Below are 23,512 nucleotides of genomic sequence, written 5' to 3'. Positions count from 1 at the left end.
GAGGAAAGAGCTGAGGCAGATGAGTCTGAGAGAGAAGAAGAGCTCTGTGCGTGTTTTTTTTGTGTTGTCTGTGTTTTTAGAGTCTACTTTTGCTTTTTTTTGCTGCACGTTGCTTCAAAAAATAAGCACTCTTCCTTGCTAGACCACCTCAACTACTTTTATATATACGTCTCTCACTTTACTTAATCATAATCATTCAACTTATGAAATGAAATTAGATGCAAGAAAAAGATACATATTCTCTTCCATCTTTCTTTCTTCCCTTTTCTTTTCTCTCCCAGGCCACGCATTCTTGCCTCACTCTCTGAGGCCACGCATTCTTGCCTCACTCTCTGTCTCAGAGTTTCCAGCCTGGATGATCGTAAACAGCACAAGTTCGCCCCCACAATGTTGGAAAACAATCGAAGATCCCTTCAAAGCTGCTTTTGATTAAGATAAGCTTAAATGCCGGCACTCTCGATTAACATAACAAAACAAGTTTCTAGTCTGTAAATTTCGTGTCAATAGCAGCTCGATTTGAGATGGAAGTGGAGGTTCTGTTTGGCTGCAATGTCCCAAAAATGGCAAAAAACCAATTTTCATGCTTATTCTCTTCGATTTTTGCGATGTTAACGAACAACCCTCGAACGATGGCGCAAAGTATAATTTAAGCTAATCTAAAATTTAAAAACATTGAATCCAATATCACAAGAATGCTCTTTATCCTCCACACCACCCACTTCACCCCATCACCATGCTAACATAATGTCTTGCATTGCTATTTCTTGACATCACTTGAGTATAGCATTCTTGCTATGCAAATGCCCCATGGAGCTAAAGGCCTTCATGATCCAACCTACCACAAGTTGTCTTGATTCCTTTATATGATAGAAGTTTAAATTATGGTCATTTACTTAAATGTCATCTTTTTATGCGAGATCCAGTGGAGTTCTATGGGCTATATGCATGTCAACTTGTGGATTATCAGAGTCTCTCTGGAAAAATGTATTGTCTATTTTTACTTCAAACAAATTAGCAAGTTAACAATTTTCCCCTAACAATCGTGATTTCCTTGTGATACATGAACTTGATTAGACAATGCATATCTATGCTTTACATACCAAGGCCCCCCACATTAGTGTGATTTGTTTTTTGCTTATGTAGACATTTATTAAATTGGTAGATTAAGTAACTTCGTTGTAGAGACCCTAAGATCCCATAGAAAAGTCATAATAAAGAGCTCCTAGTATATATAGTATAATAAGATGCTTGAATAAGAATTGATAGTGGTTGATGCTCCTAGACTACATTGTCTTGCTATTTATCTTAAAGAAGGGTAAGATTGTGGTTTGACCACTAGGTGCCTTGCAAGGCAAATTCGGGGACTTGGTCAAGACTTGTGAGAAGCATTGTGTAGCCATTGAAGACTTGAGAAAAGCTATGTAGCCATTGAAGTCGTTGTCGCAGGTGAGGATTCAGGAAATTGGCTAGCAACTTGCTCATGAGAGTTTGATCGAGTCCTTGGCATGCAATTATTTTGTAACATAGGTGAATATCTAATGGTCTAAGAGCACCGTCCCCATGTAGGCACATGATTGAATGACGTGCAACCAGTTAAACATGCTTGTCAAACAAGATAAATTTTATTTGCTGCTTATCATCAACAAAGAAAGTGCTCTCGTGCAAGCCAGGCCCATCGAGGAACAAGCTAGGCAATTAATATGTGCACTGGACAATCTTGTAATCACAATAAGGTGCACGACAACAATAAGTTTATAATTTAGGTATGTATTCAAATTATCTAACTATTACTTGCATTGTTGTAAAGTCGATGAATACATGATTGTGTTTGCTATTCAAATTATGTGACTATTTCTTGCATTGTTGTATAGTTGATGAATACTTGATTGTGTTTGCTATTCAAATTATGTGACAATTTCTTGCATTGTTGTACAGTCGATGAATACGTGATTGTGTTTGTTAATAATCCATGGATGGGGTCATGAGACCATGGGAGCTCATGAATTGCTCTATCCACATCACTCGGTCATTCCAGATACTACTCTATGAGCACTTGGGCATTTGGACAATGCCTCATCACACTAGCCCTAGAGCTTGGTTTGCTTACGAAAGATCAACAACATCGCAGATGGACTTAGGAATAATGATGCCATTAATGTTGAAGGTTGAATAAAATATTATTTCCTTAGCGATAAACATATCTCCTAAATATTGGCCTCTGCAACACAAGGATTGCACCGAAATTTGAAGGACCCCACACCCCCCAAGAAAGTCTGAATAGGTCATGCATACTAGGATAAAAACATGGGCCTTTGATGGTGAGGGAATTGAACAAGCTAAAAAACACGATAGTTCTTCTTCAAGCAAGGAGAGAATGGAGAAGAGAAAATCATTGGTGTGGATGAGATGTGGGCTTGGTGGAGGGTCACGATTGGATTGGTAAGGCAACAGCAAAGATGTACCCACCATGTGGGTGGGGAGGGAATGAACGAACAACCTTATGTTAAGAGGTCAAAATAGAGGATGAAGTTAGAAGGTAGGTTAGCCATTGCAACAACAACATGTTGCCAAGCCACCAAGAGATGGTCACGTCCAATTCAATTCTTGCTTCTCTTGCTTGTTACAAGCAGACCACACCAGAGTGAGATACAACACCCACTCTACAACGTCAAAGAAATCCAAGCTATTTTACTATCCTTGCCAAATAGAGCCTCAGCATGAGATACAACACCTACTCTACCATGCCAAAGAAGAAAGCTCCGATGAATTTTTATATCTGATTCATCGCCAAATGCAGCCTCTGAGTCCAAATGAACATGAATCGAACTCACTATCAATCCTTAGACGGGTTTTCAATTGCTGTTGCTCCTCCCTCACTCCAGACATTGCTTCTGAAAAACCCAGATGTTCACATGAAAGCTGAGAGCTCCAAAGCAACGTTCACATGAAAGCTGAGAGCTCGAAAGTAGCTCGGCAGCACACCAGCCGCTTCAAGGACAATCCAGATGACAGAGCGGAGCTTGAGTCCAAAGCGCACATTCGCAAGACGACCTCGAGTACTCCATTCTAGTACATCCTCCCTCCCTCTCAATTCACTTAATCATTGAGCTCAAAACTCAGTCTCTTCCTACACATATCCATTTCGTTTTCACTTTTCCTTTTTCCAACGTCCCCTTGCGAAGCCCGTCCGTTCGGCTTAAAGCCAGATTCTGGTCGGCGTCGTTGTTTCTTGGTCACTTCGGTGACGCATTCATCCGATGGAGGCGGCCTGTCTCATTTCCTTAGTTGAGAGAGAAGCTTAAATTATTGTTTTTGACGGAAACGTCATTTCTAGTCGTATGCACGGACGTTCGCTGAATTGTCGCTGTCTATGCGGGCCAAAATGTATTCTTTATTTCTCTTCCAAAAATGTCAACAAAATTTCTTAACAATCTCGACTTCTTTGCTATATATACACGAGCTTGACTAGAGCCGTGGCAAATTATGGAAGCTTACACAATAGTCCATAAGTAGGGTCAAGGCACTTGGCTCCAACATATCTATATACATTTATTTATTTATTTTAATAGGTGCAATGGGATCAAGGAGTTTCAAAAGACTCCTTATTTATATTTTTTTAATAGGGGCAATTGCATCAAGGAGTTTCAAAGGAGTATTATGCAACAAAGAATCACTCTTCCAAGAAGACCTACCTTTCGAGAATGATAAGCAAAGCCTAACTCTAACCTCATGCTAGGCATCACAAGTAGAGCAAATTCACTATTCCCTCCTTATGTGCCTAAGTCATGAAAACTTGTGGTGATCAATTTTCCAAGAGACACAAATGGATTCATGGCGTTCCAAAGATACACGTTTCAAGGCCTTCCAAAGCATACATGTTTCATCAAGTAAGCATGAATCCAATGCGAGAGTTTATTAAATTCCCAAAAGCCCTCATAGCTTCATCGTGTTTAATAATAGGTAGCCAAATTGAATTTGGGGGCAATTAATTAATTTATCGTGATTTATTATGGTAGGACAAGTGGTGAGTGCAATTTTCTATTTGCTTTTTGTTGTTTAGAACTTGGAAGATCTTTATTAGTTATCTAAATGTGTGTCAATGAAGGGTATTTTTTCCTCCTAAATCCTATTTTTGAAATGTCTTTTTAGTTCTCTCTCTCTCTCTCTCTCAACCATGGCTCTAAGCTCAACAATCGCTCCCTACATAGTTTATGTAGCCAAAAAGCTACCAATGAGCTATGAGTTAGTTGACCATGATCAATCATGTTCTTATCTTAGATTTGTTTTGGCTACAACTTTATATAAAAGAAAACATTGTCATTAAGATATTGTTCCAAAGGCTAAATCTTGTAATACTTAAACTTTAAAAGGGCATGTTGAATAAGCAAGGGATTAAGCTTTTTATGGGCATATTTAAATAATAAAGAGATGAAAACCTCAAGAAGATGTGCACCAACAAACAGTCCCTAATCATAAGCTTAAATACTTACCCAATAATCATAAGCTTAAATACTTACCAACAAATAGTCCCTAATCATAAGCTTAAGTACTTACCTCGAATACCAAAACTAAGTACACCAAGAAGGTTGCCTTCCTTTCACCATTTCCCAAACATTCATATAGAATTTTACTAAATGTATGCTTAAATAGAGAAGGTTGACTCCAGCTACCCCAAAAGTAGATCACATCTCTCAAGAGAGCAAGAAACAAAAAATACTAGAATAGTGATGCATCTATCGGAGCTGTCAAGTTCGTAAAATAAGCCCCCCCCCCTCGCCCCCAGTTCACTGTGTTAAATTTTCCTTTAAAAACTCTTATATGATTTATCATCCTTCCCATTCTTAGTGAGATGATTGGTGAGGAAGAGTGTAGAAAAGAGGAGAGAGAGAGAGAGAGCTTTAAAACTATGCCACCGATCCACAAAAAAGAAAGTTCGCTATGTGTGAGTGTATTTTCGATGGTTGCACTCAATCATCAACAATAACTATAATACTAATAATGGATTAAATTATAGTTTAAAAGCCAAAATTGATGCTTGAATAAGAATCCAAAGTGAGTGTTGCTACTAGAGTCCTTCCCATGATGTGTATCATGTATATTTCACTAAACTATAGTTAAAAGCCAAAATTGATGCTTGAATAAGAATCCAAAGTGATTGATAGTAGATACTACTAAATAGTCATTCTCATGATGTGTATCTTGCTTTTCACGTAGATGTTGAGAGCCCCATTAAGCTTGATTGTATAATGGGTTGGATCCTTTTTGTATCCTTTTAGCTTGATATTGATTAACAGTGTATACTCTCATCGAGATTTGTTCAATGTAATTTGACCCTTTATTGTCATTTATTTAATGTCATAATACATTATTAGCTACCTTTGATTCCCTTGTCTTTCTTCAAAGAATCCATCATCATGCTCGAAGACCTCTAAACATCTCATCGACAGAGGGATAAGGGAACCCTCGACCTTGTCAGCTCTCCGACAATAGATATGATACCTCACGAAGACTCTTAAGTACACAGTCCCTTAGACTGATGAACATCTTTCACTCATGCATGAACCTTCTAGGATCATCATGACCAAATCCTAAGAAATGGAAGACTTAGTCTAGCAACGAATTGAATTGGGAAATCTTGAACAAATTTTTTGAAAAAATCACAAAATCATACTACACTCATACAATCTTTAAATAGATCTTTACCAGAATATAAGGAAGACATACAAAACATAAGTACATTCATAAATTGAGACATTATCTCCTTGTAAGAAACTAAAACAAAAAATTGTGACTCACATTTCCAAGAAAAAAAACACAAAATTGTAATTCACATTTCTAGGAAATCTTTAAAGTATAAATACACTCTACTTGCATGTTAATACAAAAATCATTTTATTCAAAACATACAGAAACTTACAAAGTATCGTATAGAAAATATTAATAGCACATAAAAAATGCACAACAAAAATACAATTAAAAATTTATAAGATTTTCATAAAATTTTAAACAAATTTCCTTGTAAATATCCAAATATATATAATATTATATTACATGGTGACTTCAATATTGACATGGCCCAAAAAACACCACAATCATCAACCCTAGAACAAATCATGAATAATTTTGATTACAAGCTAGAATTCAAGTAGACCACAAGTATATATGGAACACAGCTAGATCATGTTTTGAGCAACATGCTAATTGAAAAAAACAAAGGTGGAACCAATTATGCATACTGGATAGATCACTCCATACCTCACGTATATGCATCAAAATTAAACTTTTATTCAACAACACGGGAAATTAAGAGTTTGAGCATCCAGTACCGTTGGGCATTCCGTAATGCAAAACGTGTTTTCATGAGTGCCTCTTTCTCTTTCTAGCTCTATCAAGCTGATTTGTTGGTGAATGGAGGATGCCCATAACTCGCATGAAGTGAGAGGATAATGCAAATAAAAAACTTTAGTTTATGGTGCATTTGGTGGATGAATGCTTGTCCCTCACATGAGTTGAGATGGATTTGTGAACAAAAAATTTCATCTTGGCATATGCCTTGAAAGTGTGATGATTGATGCCATTTTATGCCCAAAAATTGGTACTTGTTACTTGAAAAGAGAGGATAAAATCATAGATTTGCATGCACTTGCAAGCGTTGGATTTGGAGTAGTTTATGCCTTTGCTGTAAATTGGAAAAATGGGAGAGAATCCTTAGATTACGCAAATTGTGGGTGAGAAACTCACCAAAGACAGTTATAGTGTTTGGTTCCATCGCATGGAAAATTTCGTCATTGGAAAAGGACTATGGGGGTTGATTACAAGAGAAAATGAATGCCCTAAATTATCATGGGATTACCTAAGAGAGGAGCAAAAATTGGAATATAGGACTTGGGTTGAGAAGTCCAAGAAGGTGTTGCGTTGGATATCAATAAGCATTTCTAATACTCTCATTCCACGTATCAAGAAGGCTAACACTCCAAAAGAAGCTTGGGATATAATTCAAAATGTATGGTACAAGTATCGAAGCAGGAAAAATTCAACTCAAGCAAAGATTATGTTGCAGAAAGTAGGCAAAGTCCTTTAAAATTCTCCTTAATTGCATAAGAAGCTTAAGGGAGGAATTAAAGAGAATTTTAAAGGAGAATTGAAGAGCTCCTTAGGCACATAGGTTCAAAAGGAAGTAAAGGAGCCAGTTGAAAGGCATCTCAACTCAAAGAAAATCAAGATTAAAGGACTAGACAATTGGAAAAGATAATAGAATTGAGACCTTTGAAAATTGAACAAAGCTCTACAAGACAAGACAATCGGAAAAGACTACAAGACAAGACAATTAGGATTAAAGGACTACAAGACAAGAGAATTGGAAAAGATAATAGAAGTGAGATCTTGTAGAAACTCAAAAAAGTTCTACCATGAATTGATTGGGGAGATGTATACTTTGAGTGAGGACTATCAAACAACTAGAAGATAGTAGAAGATAATGGGAGTGAGACCTTTGAAAAATTGAACAAAGCTGCACCAAGAATTAAGTGGGGAGATGCAAGTTTTGACATTGGTCAAGAAGGAGCTAAAAAATTACTCGCTCTCAACACGAGAGCAAAGAACATGGATTCTTAGATAGCCCAACAAGTTAAAGGACTTCTAGTGTGGATTGAAAAGGCACTTACAAAAACTCAACCAAGAGCAAAACCTCAGAGCTTGCAAAGGTGAAGGTAGCTAGAAGAGAAGGGAAATGGGCTATCTATCGAGATGGAAAGGCATTGATCAACCACTTCAAACCTAAACCAAAATACCCTCAGTCTAAATTGATGTATGATATCCATTGCTTCCTCTTTTTTCTATTTTGGTTTCTTAGAGGTACTATAGGAACGGTCGTAATCAAAACTTTATGTGATTATCTCATGTGTTTTAACACTCGACATTAAAACTTTTCTTTTGAAAAAAAAAAGAACTACTAGCATTGAAGCTCCAATACTCTTGAGGCAAGTGATTCCAACTTTGATTGCTAAACTTTATTCCATGATTTCTAACCTTAGTCCCATGAACAGGGCACTGGTTGCATAATCAAGGCTCTCCATGATTTTTAACCTTTGTCCCATGATTTCTAAACTTTTTCCCATGTTTATGGCATTGCTTAGTTGCATAATCAGGCTCTCCATTTGCTCATATTGTTTGTATATCCATATCCCACCACATCTCCCATATTGTATGCCTATTTCGAGCAATATCTTGATTGATGTAGAGGAGCATAAACACTTTTACAATGAGGTGCTAAAAGGGATAGATTGAGATCATGCTTGACGACTTGACATGATACCAAGCACATCTTGGTGTCTTGTATAAAAGTGAAATCATAACAAAGTGGAAAAGGTAAATGTATTAATGGTCTTGAATTTTCAATCATGTTCTTCAAAATGATATACAATTATATATTTTCACTATGACCTTTGAATGGGAAGAGGAGGCTGAAGTATTTCGATGCTCACAAAAGAAGGTCTCTCATATTAAAAGAATAAAGCACCTGTAAAATTTCCTTGTGTGGTTCGTGGCTCACGAAATGGATAAACCATGTATGCACCATGAGCGGTTGAATATGAAGCACTTTTGAAGGCTTTTGAAGAGAGAGAAGAACAAAGCAATTGGAAAAAGGGGAGAGACACTCAAGAGAAATAACCTTCATTACCAATAGAGTGAGACTCTACTCAAATTCAACTCAAAATACTACAAACACAAGGGAGAAGAAGAGATTTCATACATACAAGAGGGAGTGGGATCTCCTAGACTACTCATAGAAAGAGAATGAACTAGAGAGATATGTGCTTAAGAGCCTACATAAGAGAATATCTACAAGAGGGAGAGTGAAGGCTCATGGAAGAGGCTTGAGGAGACTAGAGCTATAGCAACATGAGGCTTAATGGTGGAAGAGATGTTGAACAAGGGAGAGGAGGTCTCCTTTTATAGAGATTTTGTTACCCTCCTTCGCCCATTTACAATTGCTACTTGTAGATTCCTTTCCCCATCAATCACATAAGCCCGTATGTCACGATCCATGTCCTTTTTGGCTACTCTTGACATGTGTGCCATCAAAAGATGCTCATGAGCCTTAACATATTGAGAGAGTCAAGGGTCTTCCCACATGGAGCCCAAAGCAACCCTCTCTTTTCCATACGTCCACATCCTCCTTATTCCACATAGGAATTCTAGAAGGATTCCTCTTGACTCCACACTCTCCCACACTCCTCCACATGCCTTCCCCATAATATGACACATAGGAATTCTAGAAGGATTCCTCTTTATATGACTCACTTTTCCTTTTTTTAATAAAAAACCCCATAATATCCCATACACAAATAACTCTCACCACATACCAAGGTATTTATCATTCATACACATGGTATATACAATGATCCATTCCACTCATCCTCTCAATCCATACAATATCTTAGAAAACGAAAAATAGTGAGAGCCACTAGGATATCACTTGATACTCACACTCTCATCAAACATAGAGAAAAGCAGCACCAATGCCAAATAAAAGATATCAATTTTTAGCATCACATATTCCCCCCCCAGCAGATCCTCTTTGGTAATAGAGAGGGTCTATTGGCCCTCAAAGTGGTCATGCATAGAAGAATTTAAGGCGATACTCATTGGTGCGTCTGGGTATCACCATGCCGTTAACATCCTTAAGCTGATAGGTTCCTTTGGTAAAATTCTTCTTAACTCTTCTTGCCTTTAATAATGTTTTTTACTTTTCACTACCTCAATAGTGGTAGCTCATGCTTGGGTACTGTTGAGAACATAAGCGCAGCTTTGCTTACTAATTATTTTCTACTTTTTATTTTTCTCATTTGCTCATAATTTTGTCTAAACTCAATTACAAACTCCCTTCATTTGTTTGTAAGATTGGTTCTTTAAAAACATTTAATTTGTAATATTGGATATATTGTAGTCATCTGAAGGTATATTCACAATGATGCACCGCTTGGATCTTGATTTGAATGTAGACACATTTATCAAATGTTTGCCGTAAGTATAAATAGCATCACAATTACCAACATATCCACAAGCATTGAACTGTTAAATGAACCTCCATGCATTCAGTATGCTTAGCACACAAAAAAGTGCTCAAAGCTTACCCGATGACTCAGATTACCCAAGAATTTGTGTACTAAACATTGCCAACTGTGGCACCATCTATTATGATCACTCGCTATACATTACTATGACCACCCACTTCAGTGTTTTGCTCAAAAAATGCACTCCTTAAACTATTGATTTTGCTACCATTGCTATGACCACCTACTTAAGTGTTTTGCTCAAAAAAAGCACTCCTCAAATCATAGCTTTTGCTACCAATAACCCTGTATTCACTAAAAAGTCATTCTTTTCATACCCATCATATTTGTGAATAATAGTTAGTTTAATTTGCATACTAGAAATTGAAAACATTTCATGCCCCCGTCAAGGCATTTGTGCTCGAAGTTGCGGGGATCTACTTTATAGTCTCGAGTAGAATTAGGAGCTTAATACCTTGTTATCGTACATACTCTACAAAGGTATTGGAGACATTGATGGTGACGCAAATGGAGGAGACGTTCATGCTGATGCTAACGAAAACCCAGCCATGGATATGTCAGACAAAGCGAAACCAAACATGTAGAAGGACGTGTCACACAAAGTTGCAAAACCAAACATGGAGAAAGGAAATGGAAAGGAGAAGAATAGGTGAGTCCCTAGTAGTACATAAAATGGCCACGACGTATTACCCTGCAAGGAAACAAAGAGGCAGAGAGTAGCAACAAGACCATGAAGCGGATCTTGAAAATAACTGTATCGAAAAATAAAAAAGGATTGGGATATGAAGCTCGATTCAATGCTACAGAATGGCATTTAAAGTAACTACAAGCATGACACCATTCGAGTTGGTATATGGACTATAGGAAGTTGTCCCAATGGAGTTTATCGCATCAAGTTTCTGACTTTTTGTGAAAAAAATGACCCCATAATTTGCCAATAAACTTTTTGCCTAGATGATTGTCCAAACGGCTATCAAATCTCATGACCAAATCTCCTTCTGCAATATCCTTCTTGCATATTTTGGCATCAAATCTGGCCTTGCGCCATTTTTGAGAAGCTTCCAAGTTTTGTAATGCTTGTAATTTGCATTCATCCAAGGCTTCTAATGGTACCAAGCATTGAGCATAGGATTCTTCATCTCCTTCTATTCTTGCAACAAGATTGCGAAGACTATGTATCTCCAATTCAATGGGCAAAATGGCTTCTATACCATGTACTAGTTGGAATGGTGTAAACCTGATAGCTAGCTTGTATGTGGTTCTATAAGCCCATAAAACTTCTTTCAAGTGCCTACCCCAATGCCTTTTCTTGGTGTCTACAAGCTTTCCCATTGAATTGCATAACAATCCATTTGTTTTCTAAGCTAGGGCCATTACATTGGGGATAGTATGGTGTGGACATGCCTTGTAATTTGCATTCATCGAAGGCTTCTAGCTGTACTAAGCATTAAGCATAGGCTTCTTTCTGTCCTTGTATTCTTGCAACAATAGTGCAAAGACTATGTATCGCCAATTCAATGGGCAAAATGGCTTCTATGCCATATACTAGTTGGAACAGTGTAAACCTGATAGCTAGCTTGTATGTGGTTCTGTAAGCCCATAAAACTTTTGTCAAGTGCCTACCCCAATGCCTTTTCTTGGTGTCTACACTTTCCCATTGAATTGCGTGATAATCCATTTGTTTTCTCAACCATGCCATTACATTGGGGATAGTACGGCATGGACATCTTTAGCTTATGCACCACATCCTCAATTTGTTCATTTCTAAAAGAGGTTCCTCCATCAGTGATAATTTCCAAAGGACAACCAAAGCGTGAACAAATTTGATCAAAGATAAAATTTGCAATTGTGCTTGCCTTGTTGTTGACTATGGCCTTGGCCTCTACCCACCGAGTTGCATAATTTGTGGCCACTAGTAAATAATGCTTGCCTTGAGATGAGTGAGGGAGTGGTCCCACAAAGTCCAACAGGTCCATATGCTGGAATAGGCCTCAAGGGCCCAGGGATCAAATTTCACCTTCCAAACTTTTGGCATTCAATAGGAACAAGAACTAAATGAAGATTTAGACCTTATTAGTATATGGATTTTGATTTCATTCATTTATATATATGTTAGAATAAGATTCAAGTTTCATTATCTTGGTATGTGCATAGGGAAGTGCAACCAATGAGTGTAATACACATTTTGCCATGAGTATTTGGCAATTAAACTAATACGTTTTGACAACAATTGCCCTCCATGTAAGCAAGTAGTCTCAAGGAGGATGTCTCTCATGTAGAATTTGGCTACTAGTATGACTAAGCATTAAAAATGACTCACTTAACATGTGTTGCTACCTCAGATAGGAATGTTTTGAAGAATAATTTTTGTGTAGAAAATGGCGATAGGCTACATTTTCCACCCGCACCGACTCGTCGCTCCCCACAAACATGAATATTCTTGAGGCTATGTAGAAAATGGGCAAAACTAAGCGTTTGAAACTTAGAAATGTGTTGCCTCATGAGTCTTGTGCTACATGAATAGAATTGTCCTTGAGGAGGATGATTCTTGTGTCTTACGTTGAGGACGTTTCTTTCCCTATACTATATATAATTGACATTGTTCTCTCTCTCTCTCTCTCTCTCTCTCTCTACATGTGTCACCTTTAGAAAGCTCCCAAAAATGAGAGAGAAAAAAAGTAAGGCAGGGTTCACACCACATGCTGGCCATCCTCCAAAAGGTAGTGTGAAGGGTTGCCATCATAGTTGGCCCAATAGGAGAGATGGGTCCGAACCCTAACATAGATGGTTTATGTTTGGGACATGAAGGTTGTTGTTGTGGGACAAACTTGCCTAGAATAGAAATATGCATAAGCCATGTAAAGAAAACAAGATAGTGCGAAAACAGAAGCTAGTCGGAAAAACAAGATAGTGCAGAAACAGAAGCTAGTCGGACAGAAGTCGACAGAGTGTATTACGAGTTCAAAATGTATCCTTCAAGGAAAAAGTTGATACAATAGACACTGTGCCATTTCATGGCTACATGCCAAGGTTGGGAACCCATCAAGTATAACATCATCGATACATGCTGATAGAGAATGAAAACATAGAACCATGAACATATGAGTATGTTTAGACTCCATTGGCACGGAGTAGACATGGTGTAGGCATAGCATTGCTCATAAAAGTATGTCGACGATGAAGCACCAATAGCTGAAACATAAGTCAGTGTAAAGTCCTCAAAGAAATCCTTCATGCTTCTCTAAAAATTCTAAATTTGACTAACATCCAAATTTTGAATTTTGAATCAGCTTTAGTCCCTTGGTTGAATTCACTAGTCTAGAATCTGCCATAGTCGGACTGTCCGAACTAGTCGGATTATCATTGGACTGCTTGTCCATGTTATGCCAATTGTCTGATCATCATTTGCTGAATAAAAAATCACAAAATTTAATGTTTTTGCATCCTTCAGACCTCTTAGAATGAAAATCCAATTGTTAGATTGTTTCTGACCTTTGGAAAGCATCTGACCTTCATCAAATTGCTTGAAACTGTCGGACTACTTCTGGATTACTTGCTGAATTTTTGTTCGATGTTTTTACTTTCCCCAAGCTTGCATTTGCTATATTCTTTGACCTTGATCACTTGCCAAGTGTTGCATATTTTTGGTATGAAGTAGAGGTGATTAGGGGACTTCTCTAGGCTATTTCGGCTCCATTTTGGGCTCTTCTGGCTCTGGGTTCAGCTCTTCCATCTACCCTCATCTTTCATCCTTTGCATTGTATAAATATCAGCATGATCATCAGCATAAAAATTAGCATCATTTTCAGTTTGTGCTTTTGTACTCAAGTCCTCCCAAACAACTGGATCTTTGCCAACAAGGGTATCTGAATATTAACTGAAATCTGATTGCATAGCATCATTATTTGCATCAAAATAATCATCCTCAAACTCAGTACAAGTATCAAAAAACATTTTGGACGTGTCATCCATCAAATCTAAAATTTATGTTTGTAAAACCACCTCAAAGGGTGTTTCCTCTGGAACATTGTTCTCATCATTTTCGCTAACCAATAACTGAGCTAAATTCATTTGCATTTTGCCATTTGAAGTCTAAATTTCTAACAACATTGTTGATTGCATTTCATTTAACTTTTTTGAGGCAATTGGACCCTTGAAACCCTCACCATTTTGTGGAAACCGATTAGTAATCTGATTATGCCCAAAAGAAAGAAGAAACTTCAATAGCTATTTTTCTTCATCATCAAACAAGTGGTCTTGAGCCTTATTTGGATCTGACTTTTTTTCTTTGTTGTTCTCTTCTTCATTATTTTGAATCTAGACCATCTCTGTAGCCAAATTTTGCTTGTATCCTCATCATCATTTTCGGCCTTCATGCATTGCCAAACATTGGAAATAGATGCTTGATCATCTAAAACAACTTCTCAACTATGTAGGACTGATGTCACATAATAGCATCTTCCTCACGTACATATTTGTCAACTTGCATATCAACATTAGTAAAATTGTGAGTTTAAATAGCATCATAATCATTGGCATCAATATTATCATTCATTTTAAGGTTGGCATGATTGATTTGAATCGGATTAGGAATGTACCCCAAACCTTTTTTGTTGTAAGGGCTTCTATAGTCAGGCTCCTCAAAGATTGCATGTGGATTGATCTTTTCTTGCTTCCACATCACATCAATGGCAAAAGATTGTGCAAAGGCATAGCATGCATACTCATCATATGACTCGTCTAAATTTTGATCACTTTAGATCGAAAAACAATCATCTTTATCATTGTTTGTTGATCCAAGTTCTTCTTTCTCCATTTGTCGATGAAAAAATCCAGAACTTATCAGCATTAGATATTCATGCATACTTGAACTTTTAGACTAGTCATAATTATTAGGCATTAGATATTCATGCATACTTGAACTTTTAGACTAGTCAGAATTATCATTTGACTGTTTGGAATCACTATCTGATTGAACATGTTACTGTTTGATTGTTGCAGCTTATTGTCGGACCCTAGTCGGCGAAATGTTATCGAATTATTGTCCAACTCTTTGAAATGGATGTCCAATTGGGTCTGATTTGAAAGAGTAATTTGCTGACTATGGACAGAATTAACTAATGATCATTGCAAATCTTACCACCATCTTTAGAATCTAAGTCGGAGTTGTAGTTGGAATTGGAATCATTGTCCTCTTCGTGAAAATACTTGGATTCAAAACCTAAACCCTTTGTTGCAGGGCGTAAGCTGTACTGCTTTTAGTGGTTGCATGGATCGAAGCATTGTACAGACACTATGGTCGTTCATATGCGTATAGGTTTCCGTTGATCTTGGGTAGCACTGGAGTAGAGTTCTCAGCGCAATCATTCGGTAGTTACTGAATGATTCGAAGAGATTGGGGATGGGTTTAGGGAATGCTGGGGTGTCTGTCTAACGAGTCCACTGTTGCGAGGAGTCTGCTGTTTTGCAAGATGGAGCCTGCCCTTGCATCTGGGGAGGAGAGTTTGCATGTGCCGCTTTTGCTTCATCTTTGCTTAAGCTACCAAGACGTAGAAGACTGAACAAGGGAAGAGGTTTTGATGCGCAGTGTGTACAGATTAAGACGCACCTTGGCCTGATTAAGGATATGTTTGGCTGGCTTTATTCTTGCCTCACGAGTCACAGCATTCGTGGTCATGTACTGCACGACAAAGAATTCAAAACTCAATCATCCACGCACAGAGCAAAAATTCAAAAACTGTACGTTTTAAAAATTAAGTTTCATTCCTTGGTTAGATTGGCTTGGATAGGGATCGATAGCTGCTACAATCCAGATAGGATTATGGCAGTCCGCAAGCAAGAGAATTCACATGACCAAAGCATCCAGTGGTCACTCTTACTCAAATTCTGAAGATCATGACTTGATGGAGGAGCTAGCGCAGTGTGGCAACGACTGCAATGGCAGATTCAGGCTCTGTGGTACAGTTGAACGCTATTCAAAGCACAAGAACTGCGAGAGAACAGTGTCTCGGAAATGCTGAGCTTAGAGAATGCGGTCACCACTTTGGAACGGATGCCCCACTGGCCTTTAGTTCAGAACTCTATATGCATCTTGCAGACGTGTAAGAAAGGGAAAAATAGAGACTATGCCAAACGCTTGCATGCCTATATGTGCGTAAGTGGGCTTGAAGCTCATAGGTCTCTCGGCAACTACCTTGTTCCAATGTTGGTGGAATGTGGAAGCATGCAAGACGCTCAACAAGTTTTTAACAGGTTACTTGATCGGAATGAGCATTCTTGGACCTCTCTCATCATGGCTCATATCGAATGTGGGGAAACACAGAACGCCATCAACCTGTACCAGAGAATGCAAGAGGACTTTGTGCATCCTAGCAAGTATACATTTGTGGCCCTTCTCAAGGCTTGTGCTCGTCAGAAAGATGCAGAAAGAGGTGGAGAAATACATGCTGAGATTGCTAGACAGGAACTGGAAAGAGATCTATTTGTTGGCAACACCTTGGTTGACATGTACTCCAAATGTGGGTTGCTTGCAAAAGCACAGGAAGTGTTTGACATGCTGCCAGTTCGAGACGTAGTCTCCTGGACTGCAATTATTGCAGGATATGCTGAGCACGGGCTTGGTAAGGAATCACTGAATTGTTTTGAGCAGATGCAACTCAATGGTGTCTCCCCAAATGCTGTCACGTTGGTTTGCAGCTTGAAAGCTTGTGGCAGTATAGGAGCCATAGACAAGGGCCAAAATATACACACTGAGATTGCTAGACAGGAATTAGATAGAGATCCCTTTGTTGGGAGCACCTTGGTTGACATGTATGCCAAATGTAATGCGCTTGCAAAAGCACAGGAAGTGTTCGACATGCTGGCAGGTCGAGATGTGGTGTTGTGGAACATACTAATTGTAAGTTACGCTGAGCATGGGTTTGCTGAGAGTGCCCTGAACTGTTTTGTACAGATGCAATGGGAGGGCATATCTCCAAATGCCCTCACGTTTATTTGCACTTTGAAAGCTTGTGGCAGCATAGGAGCTGTAGACAAGGGCCAAGAAATTCATGGTATGATTGCAAGGCAGAAATGGGAAAGAAATCCCTTTGTTGGAAGCACCTTGGTCGATATGTATGCCAAGTGTGGCGCTCTTGCACAAGCACAGGAAGTGTTTGGCAAGCTGCGAGTTCGAGATGTGGTCTCTTGGACTGCACTAATTGCAGGATATGCTGAACATGGGGTTGGTGGGGAAGCACTAACCTGTTTCGAACAGATGCGATTGGAGGGTGTTTGTCCGAATGCTCGTACTTTTGTTTGCATCCTGAAAGCTTGTGGCAGCATAGGAGCCAGAGACAAAGGCCGAGAAATACATGCTGAGGTTGCCAGACAGGGATGGGAAGGAGATCCCTTAGTTGGCAACGCTTTGGTTGACATGTATGCAAAATGTGTCTTGCTTACAAAAGCACGGGAAGTGTTTGACAAGCTGTCAGATCGAAATGTAGTCTCGTGGACTTCACTGATTGTAGGATGCGTTGAACACGGGCTTCCTGAGGAGGCACTGAAGTGTTTCAAACAGATGCAAGTGAAATGTGTCTCTCCGAATGCTGTCACGTGTATTTACAGCTTGAAAGCTTGTGGCAGCATAGGAGCCATAGGGAAAGGTCGGGAAATACACATGGAGATTGCCAGACAGGAATCAGGAATAGATCCATGCGTTGGCAGCAGCTTAGTCGATATGTACGCCAAATGTGGCTCTCTTGCAAAATCACGAGAAGTTTTTGATAAGCTGCTCGTTCGAGATGTACTCTCTTGGACTGCACTAATTGCAGGATATGCTGAACATGGGTTAGGTGAGGAAGCGCTCAAATGTCTTGAACAGATGCAACTAGAGGGTGTCTCTCCAAAGGCTGTCACATTCATTTGCAGCCTGAAAGCTTGTGCCAGCATAGGAGCCATGGAAAAGGGCCAAAAATTACATGCTGATATTGCCAGACAGGAATTGGAGAGTGATCCCATTGTGGGAAGAACCTTGGTAGACATGTATGCCAAATGTGGTTGGCTTGGAAAAGCACAAGAAGTGTTTGACGAGCTGACAATTAGAGATGTGGTATCATGGAACATACTAATTATAGGCTATACTGATCATGGCTTTGGTAAGGAAGCATTGAGCTGTTTTGAACAGATGCAACTGGAGGGTATCTCTCCGGATGTTGTCACATTTGTGTGCAGCTTGAAGGCTTGTGGCAGCATAGGAATCATAGATAAGGGCCGAGAAATACATGCTGAGATTGCCAGACTGGAACTGGAAACAGATCCTTTTGTTTGCAGCACCTTGATTGACATGTATGCCAAATGTGGCTCTCTTGCAAAAGCACAGGAAGTGTTTGACAAACTTCCGGCTCGAGATGCAGTACTATGGAATACACTTATCGCAGGATATGCTGAACAAGGGCTTGGTGAAGAAGCACTGAACTGTTTCGAACAGATGCAACTGGAGGGCGTCTGTCCGGACGCTGTCACGTTTGTTCACAGCTTGAAAGCTTGTGGCAGCATACGAGCCATAGAGAAGGGCCAAGAAATACAATGATGAGATTTCCAAACAGAAATTAGAAAGCGATCCTTTTGTGGGCAACACTGTGCTGGACATGTATGCCAAATGCGGCTCACTTGCAAAAGCACGGGAATCGTTTGATAAGCTACAAGTTCGAGATGTCGTCTCATGGACTGCACTAATAGCAGGATATGCCGAATATGGGCTGGATGAGGAAGCACTAAACTGTTTTGAGCAGATGCGAATGGAGGGTATCTCACCAGATGCTGTGACGTATGTCTGCAGCTTGAAAGCTTGTGGCAGGATGGCAGCTATAGACAAGGGCCGAGAAATACATGCTGAGATTTCCAAACAGGAATTGGATAGAGATCTTTTTGTGAGTAACGCCTTGGTTGACATGTATGCCAAATGTGGATCAATTGCCAGAGCATGGGAAGTGTTTGACAAGCTGCCAGTTCGTGATGTTGTTTCCTGGACTGCATTAATTGCAGGATGCGCTCAGTTAGGAGAAAGTAAAACTGTTTTCAATTTGCTTGAGAGAATGAGAGGAGAAGGCATAAAGCCAATTGGGGTGACATTCCTTAGTGTTCTTACTCTTTGCAGTCACTCAGGTTTAGTGGATAAGGGCCAGACATACTTTGAGGCCATGAGCAAAGACTATGGCATCACTCCAAGCATTGAGCACCACACTTGCATGATTGATCTCCTTGGTCGTGCAGGCCGGTTAGAAGAGGCATTGGCTATGGTGGAGAAGATGCCTTTCCAACCTAATCTGGTAGTGTGGCATACTGTGTTGGGTGCATGTCGACTGTGGGGTAATGTGGAGCTTGGAAGACTGGCCTTTGAAAATGCAATACGATTGGATAAGAAGGATGCTGCAGCTTATATCTTGATGTCTAATATCTATGCAGGGGTGCACATGCAAGAGGATGAGAAAAAGGTTGAGGTAATGAGAGTGAAAGGACAAGCAGGAAAGTAGCCACGACAGACTTGGACTGGATTGTGCATACAGTTGTGGTAGTGGACACAAGATATTACAAAAGCAGAGATATTGGGGTGTCCAAGACTTGCATGTGTTGTGGGGCTTATTCAATGATGCAAACACGAGGAGATGATGTGGGCACAGATTGTATTGGATCCTAATGCTCCACCCTTTGGGTTTTAGGTCAAGTCTGAATCGCTCAATCTGTAAGGCCTTCATATGAGGAAAAGCCAATGAGCATGTCAGGACAGTTCAATAGAGCCACACTGATCCAGAGATTGGCCATGTGCCAGGCAGGCCAGGCATGATAAATCTAGTCTTAGGTCCAGAAGACCAGCATGTGGAGGTCATGTGGCAAGGACTGGCAGGTGTCGACTGTAATGGCACTTGGCCACATGGCATGTTTGCTGCAGGTCGGCCTCTGGTCAGCCGTATGTCAGCTCCTGATGGCCCTAGACTGGCCAACCCAAGCAGGCCTGATATCCACATGGCAAGTCAGCTAGGTGGTGACTAGTGACTAGAGATTGGCTTGGGAGAGCATCGACACATATTATGGAGGGCAAAGCCCAATTTATACATTTGCCATGGTGGCTCATGGTAAATTCATGAGACCATATGCACACATTAAATTCATGAGCCCATATGTACACTAAATTTTTGGCCATACAAGGGTCCCAAGGGATGGTGCTGATTACAGAATGTTAATCTGGTTCATAGTTTAGAATGTAGTTTATTTGGTCAAGTTGACCATGTTAATGGGTGTTTAGTGTTAGTATTGATGTTAGATTAGGCCATTGTAATGAGTTTTAGGTTTAGGTTTTTGTCGAGATCCTAAATGAGTTTGCTGCTTTGTGTGGATTAAGTTTTTGGCCTTACATGAGAGGTAGTGAATTATTTTGTCATTTAGCTTGTATGACGCCACCTTTATTAAAAGCATGTGATATTATTTAAATGAGGATCTCTTGCCAAAATGGCTGCGTCTTTACTCATATTTATTGGTCCATCTCCTCTTTCATCTCTTTTCTCTTCTCTCTTTTCACTCATCTACCTTTTCCCATATTGATTCACCTTCACTTGCATTTTTCTACTTTACATTTTCTCTAAATAGGGACTCAGTGATTGTTGAAAGCAAGGCCGTAGTCGTGACTTCAGCATAGATAACCTCTCAAATAACACCACAATCAACAAATCTACAAACCATGATGGACTACTTTCGCTTCAACTTAGAATTCAAAGAACCACCAACTTATGACTTTCATTTAGACCATATATGAAGCAACCTTAACAAGCCCAACAAATGAGCAGGTATCTCATTCGCATATTGGACAGACCATTCTATTGCATATATTTGCACATAACACACAACCTACAATAACATTCCAAAAGTTAGGGCCTTAGTGGGATCATCACCTTGTTTCATTTTAATAATTGTTTATGCTACATCCAACATATGCATTTTCCATGGTGGCATATGTTAAATTCATAAGACCAAAGAGCTTTACGATGCTGCTTCTCCTGCTCCACGTTGCTCCCTTTCCCTCTTCACGCCTAGCCCTTCTCTCCCTCTCACTACAATGGTAGAGAGTATCTCTTTCATGACTTTTAGCATTTTTGTGATACACGTGGGATCAAGAGGGAACTCACTTCCCCTCGTGCTCTAGAGCAAAATCCAATTGCAGAAAGGATGAACCATACCATTTAAGAAAGGTTGCAATGAATGCTTTCCAATGTAAGTCTCTTTGGTGGTTTTTGGACTGAGGCAATGAAGACCGCAGTGCATGTGATCAATAGATCACCTAGTAAGAGTTTGGATGGTGGTATCCTTGAAGAGGCATGGAGTGGCAAGAAGCCCTCGTACTCTCATTTGCGTATATTTGAGTGTGAGGCATATACACATGTGCATAAAATAGAATGAAGCACCGGAATCCAAAATCCAATCTTGGGAATTTGCATCATCTGAAGTGGTAAGCAACTCTACAGGGTAGGTAGACTAGACATGAAGAGAATGTCATTGTCACTATATCAGTGACTGCATTGATCTCCTCGATCTTCACTTTTCCTTTGTCCTCCCTTGGACTCTTTTCCTTCTTATTTGCACCCCAATTTGCATTCTTTTTCTTATCCTTTTGCTCTCTTTTCAGCTTGTAGCAATCCTTTTTCATGTGGCCCTTCTTGCCACAATGGTAACACTCAATGTTCTGTGCCTTGGATTTGCTACGAGACTTTTCTCTTTCTTGGGACTTTCCCCTGAATTGTGATCTACCCCTTTCCACATATAAGGCTGCACCTTGCTAGTTGTCTTCCATAAACTTCCGTCTAATCTCCTCGGCTAACAAGCTATCCACAACATCATCAAACTTCAGTACTCCACCAGGTGCAGAGTTACTGACAGCTGTACGAAAGGTATCCCATGAGGATAGCAATGAACACAAGAGGAATATTGCCTTAGTCTCAGCCTAAAGCTGGTTGAAAATAATATTGAATTCATTCAAGTGAGAAGCAATGGAGACCCTTTCCGTCATCTGCACCTCAAACAACCTCTTCATGAGGTAAACTTTATTAGAGGAAGTTTCTTTCTCGTAAGTGGCATATATTCTTCCACAAATCTTCCCTAGTCTGCTCATTTACTATTATGAAATAAACTGACTCTGCAAGATGAAGTCTAACAGTAGACTTGCCCTCCATAAATGAGCGAGGAATCTCACCGAAGTCCCAAACGCCTTGCAGGGCTGACGTGATGTGATCCCCAATCATATCCCAAAAGGTCAAGAAAAAGGAGCGTGTAAGCCCATCTAAACCTGGGCACTTACCCTTATGAAGGGCAAGAAGAGCAATCCTAAATTCTAGGTTGGTAGAAGGTGCATCAAGAAAGACTCTCATATCTGGACTCACCAACCTAGGGATACACTGCCAAATGACTTGTCTGGCATCATTTGTAGCCACACTACCTGGATCTAATGAAAGAAGGGTGGCATAAAATCCTGTAGCTATGCGCATGATGGCATCTAGATCTGTCTACAAAACTCCGTCCGAGTCAATAAGCTGAGAGACACTCTCTCTACTATGTCTGGGGCCATGAATAAAGAATACCTGCTTATTGAATCTACATTTCATCTATATCCAAAAGGACTCTCATGCATGAAAGGCAAACTCTACTCTCTGATCCAACAAAATCTGCTGATGAGCCCTTGTTGCAGCAAGGCGCTCCTGAATTCAAGCATCAAATGGCCTCTTCTGCTCTTCCCTGTGTAAAGTTGCCAGCTACTGGCGAATACCAATCTCTCGCCTGACAATCTCACGTCTCTTGGTACTAGCAACTAGGTGACAAAAGTCGCTAATATCAGAGAGAGATGCTGCCATATGTGAAGGGAGGGCACTCCGCCTTGCACATGAGAAACCCAGATCTGCAAAGCTTCCTTTGAGAGGTCCTCCTCTGCATAAAGGGTATTTGGAATCCTAATGCTGGCAGACCGTTCTCTCAAATGCGGCTCGGAAACCATTAGAACCACTGGAAAGTGATCCGAAGTGGGAACCCCAGCAGCAATGCAAATTAATCCTCCTCTATCCAAGGCCCAATTATCAACTTAAAATCGATCAATCCGTGCATGGATAGGCATTTGTAGCCTCCTGTTCGACCAAGAATACATGAGTGATTATGACTGAGTGTGAAAAGCATCGTCAAGCCAAACATCTCTACCACTGGAACTGAAGAGGAAGGCATCCCAAGTTGCTGTCTCCAAAGAATGGATGCCACCCTCTATACCCCTTTTTTTATCTGAGGGTAACTCTACCATATTGAAGTCCCCTCCTATGACCCATGAATCTGCATGGGGGCCCAGGAGAGCAACTCCTTCCAAAATAGTACACGGTCCTCTTTGTTATTAGGGGCATAAAGGTTGGGGAGTCCAACCTTATGACCCC

At 39.9% G+C, this 23,512-nt stretch overlaps 1 pseudogene; it reads left to right on the top strand.

Annotated features, from left to right (window-relative positions):
• The first annotated feature begins 16,045 nt into the window (after positions 1-16,045).
• Positions 16,046-20,319, top strand: LOC147893282 (pentatricopeptide repeat-containing protein At5g27110-like; annotated as a pseudogene).
• Positions 20,320-23,512: the final 3,193 nt, after the last annotated feature.

The sequence above is a fragment of the Dipteris shenzhenensis genome, chromosome 15 (genome assembly GCF_047967505.1).
Source record: "Dipteris shenzhenensis isolate YYH24624 ecotype China chromosome 15, Dip_SZ_1.0, whole genome shotgun sequence".
Taxonomy (NCBI): domain Eukaryota; kingdom Viridiplantae; phylum Streptophyta; class Polypodiopsida; order Gleicheniales; family Dipteridaceae; genus Dipteris; species Dipteris shenzhenensis.
This window is presented reverse-complemented; position numbering and strand designations above follow the sequence as displayed.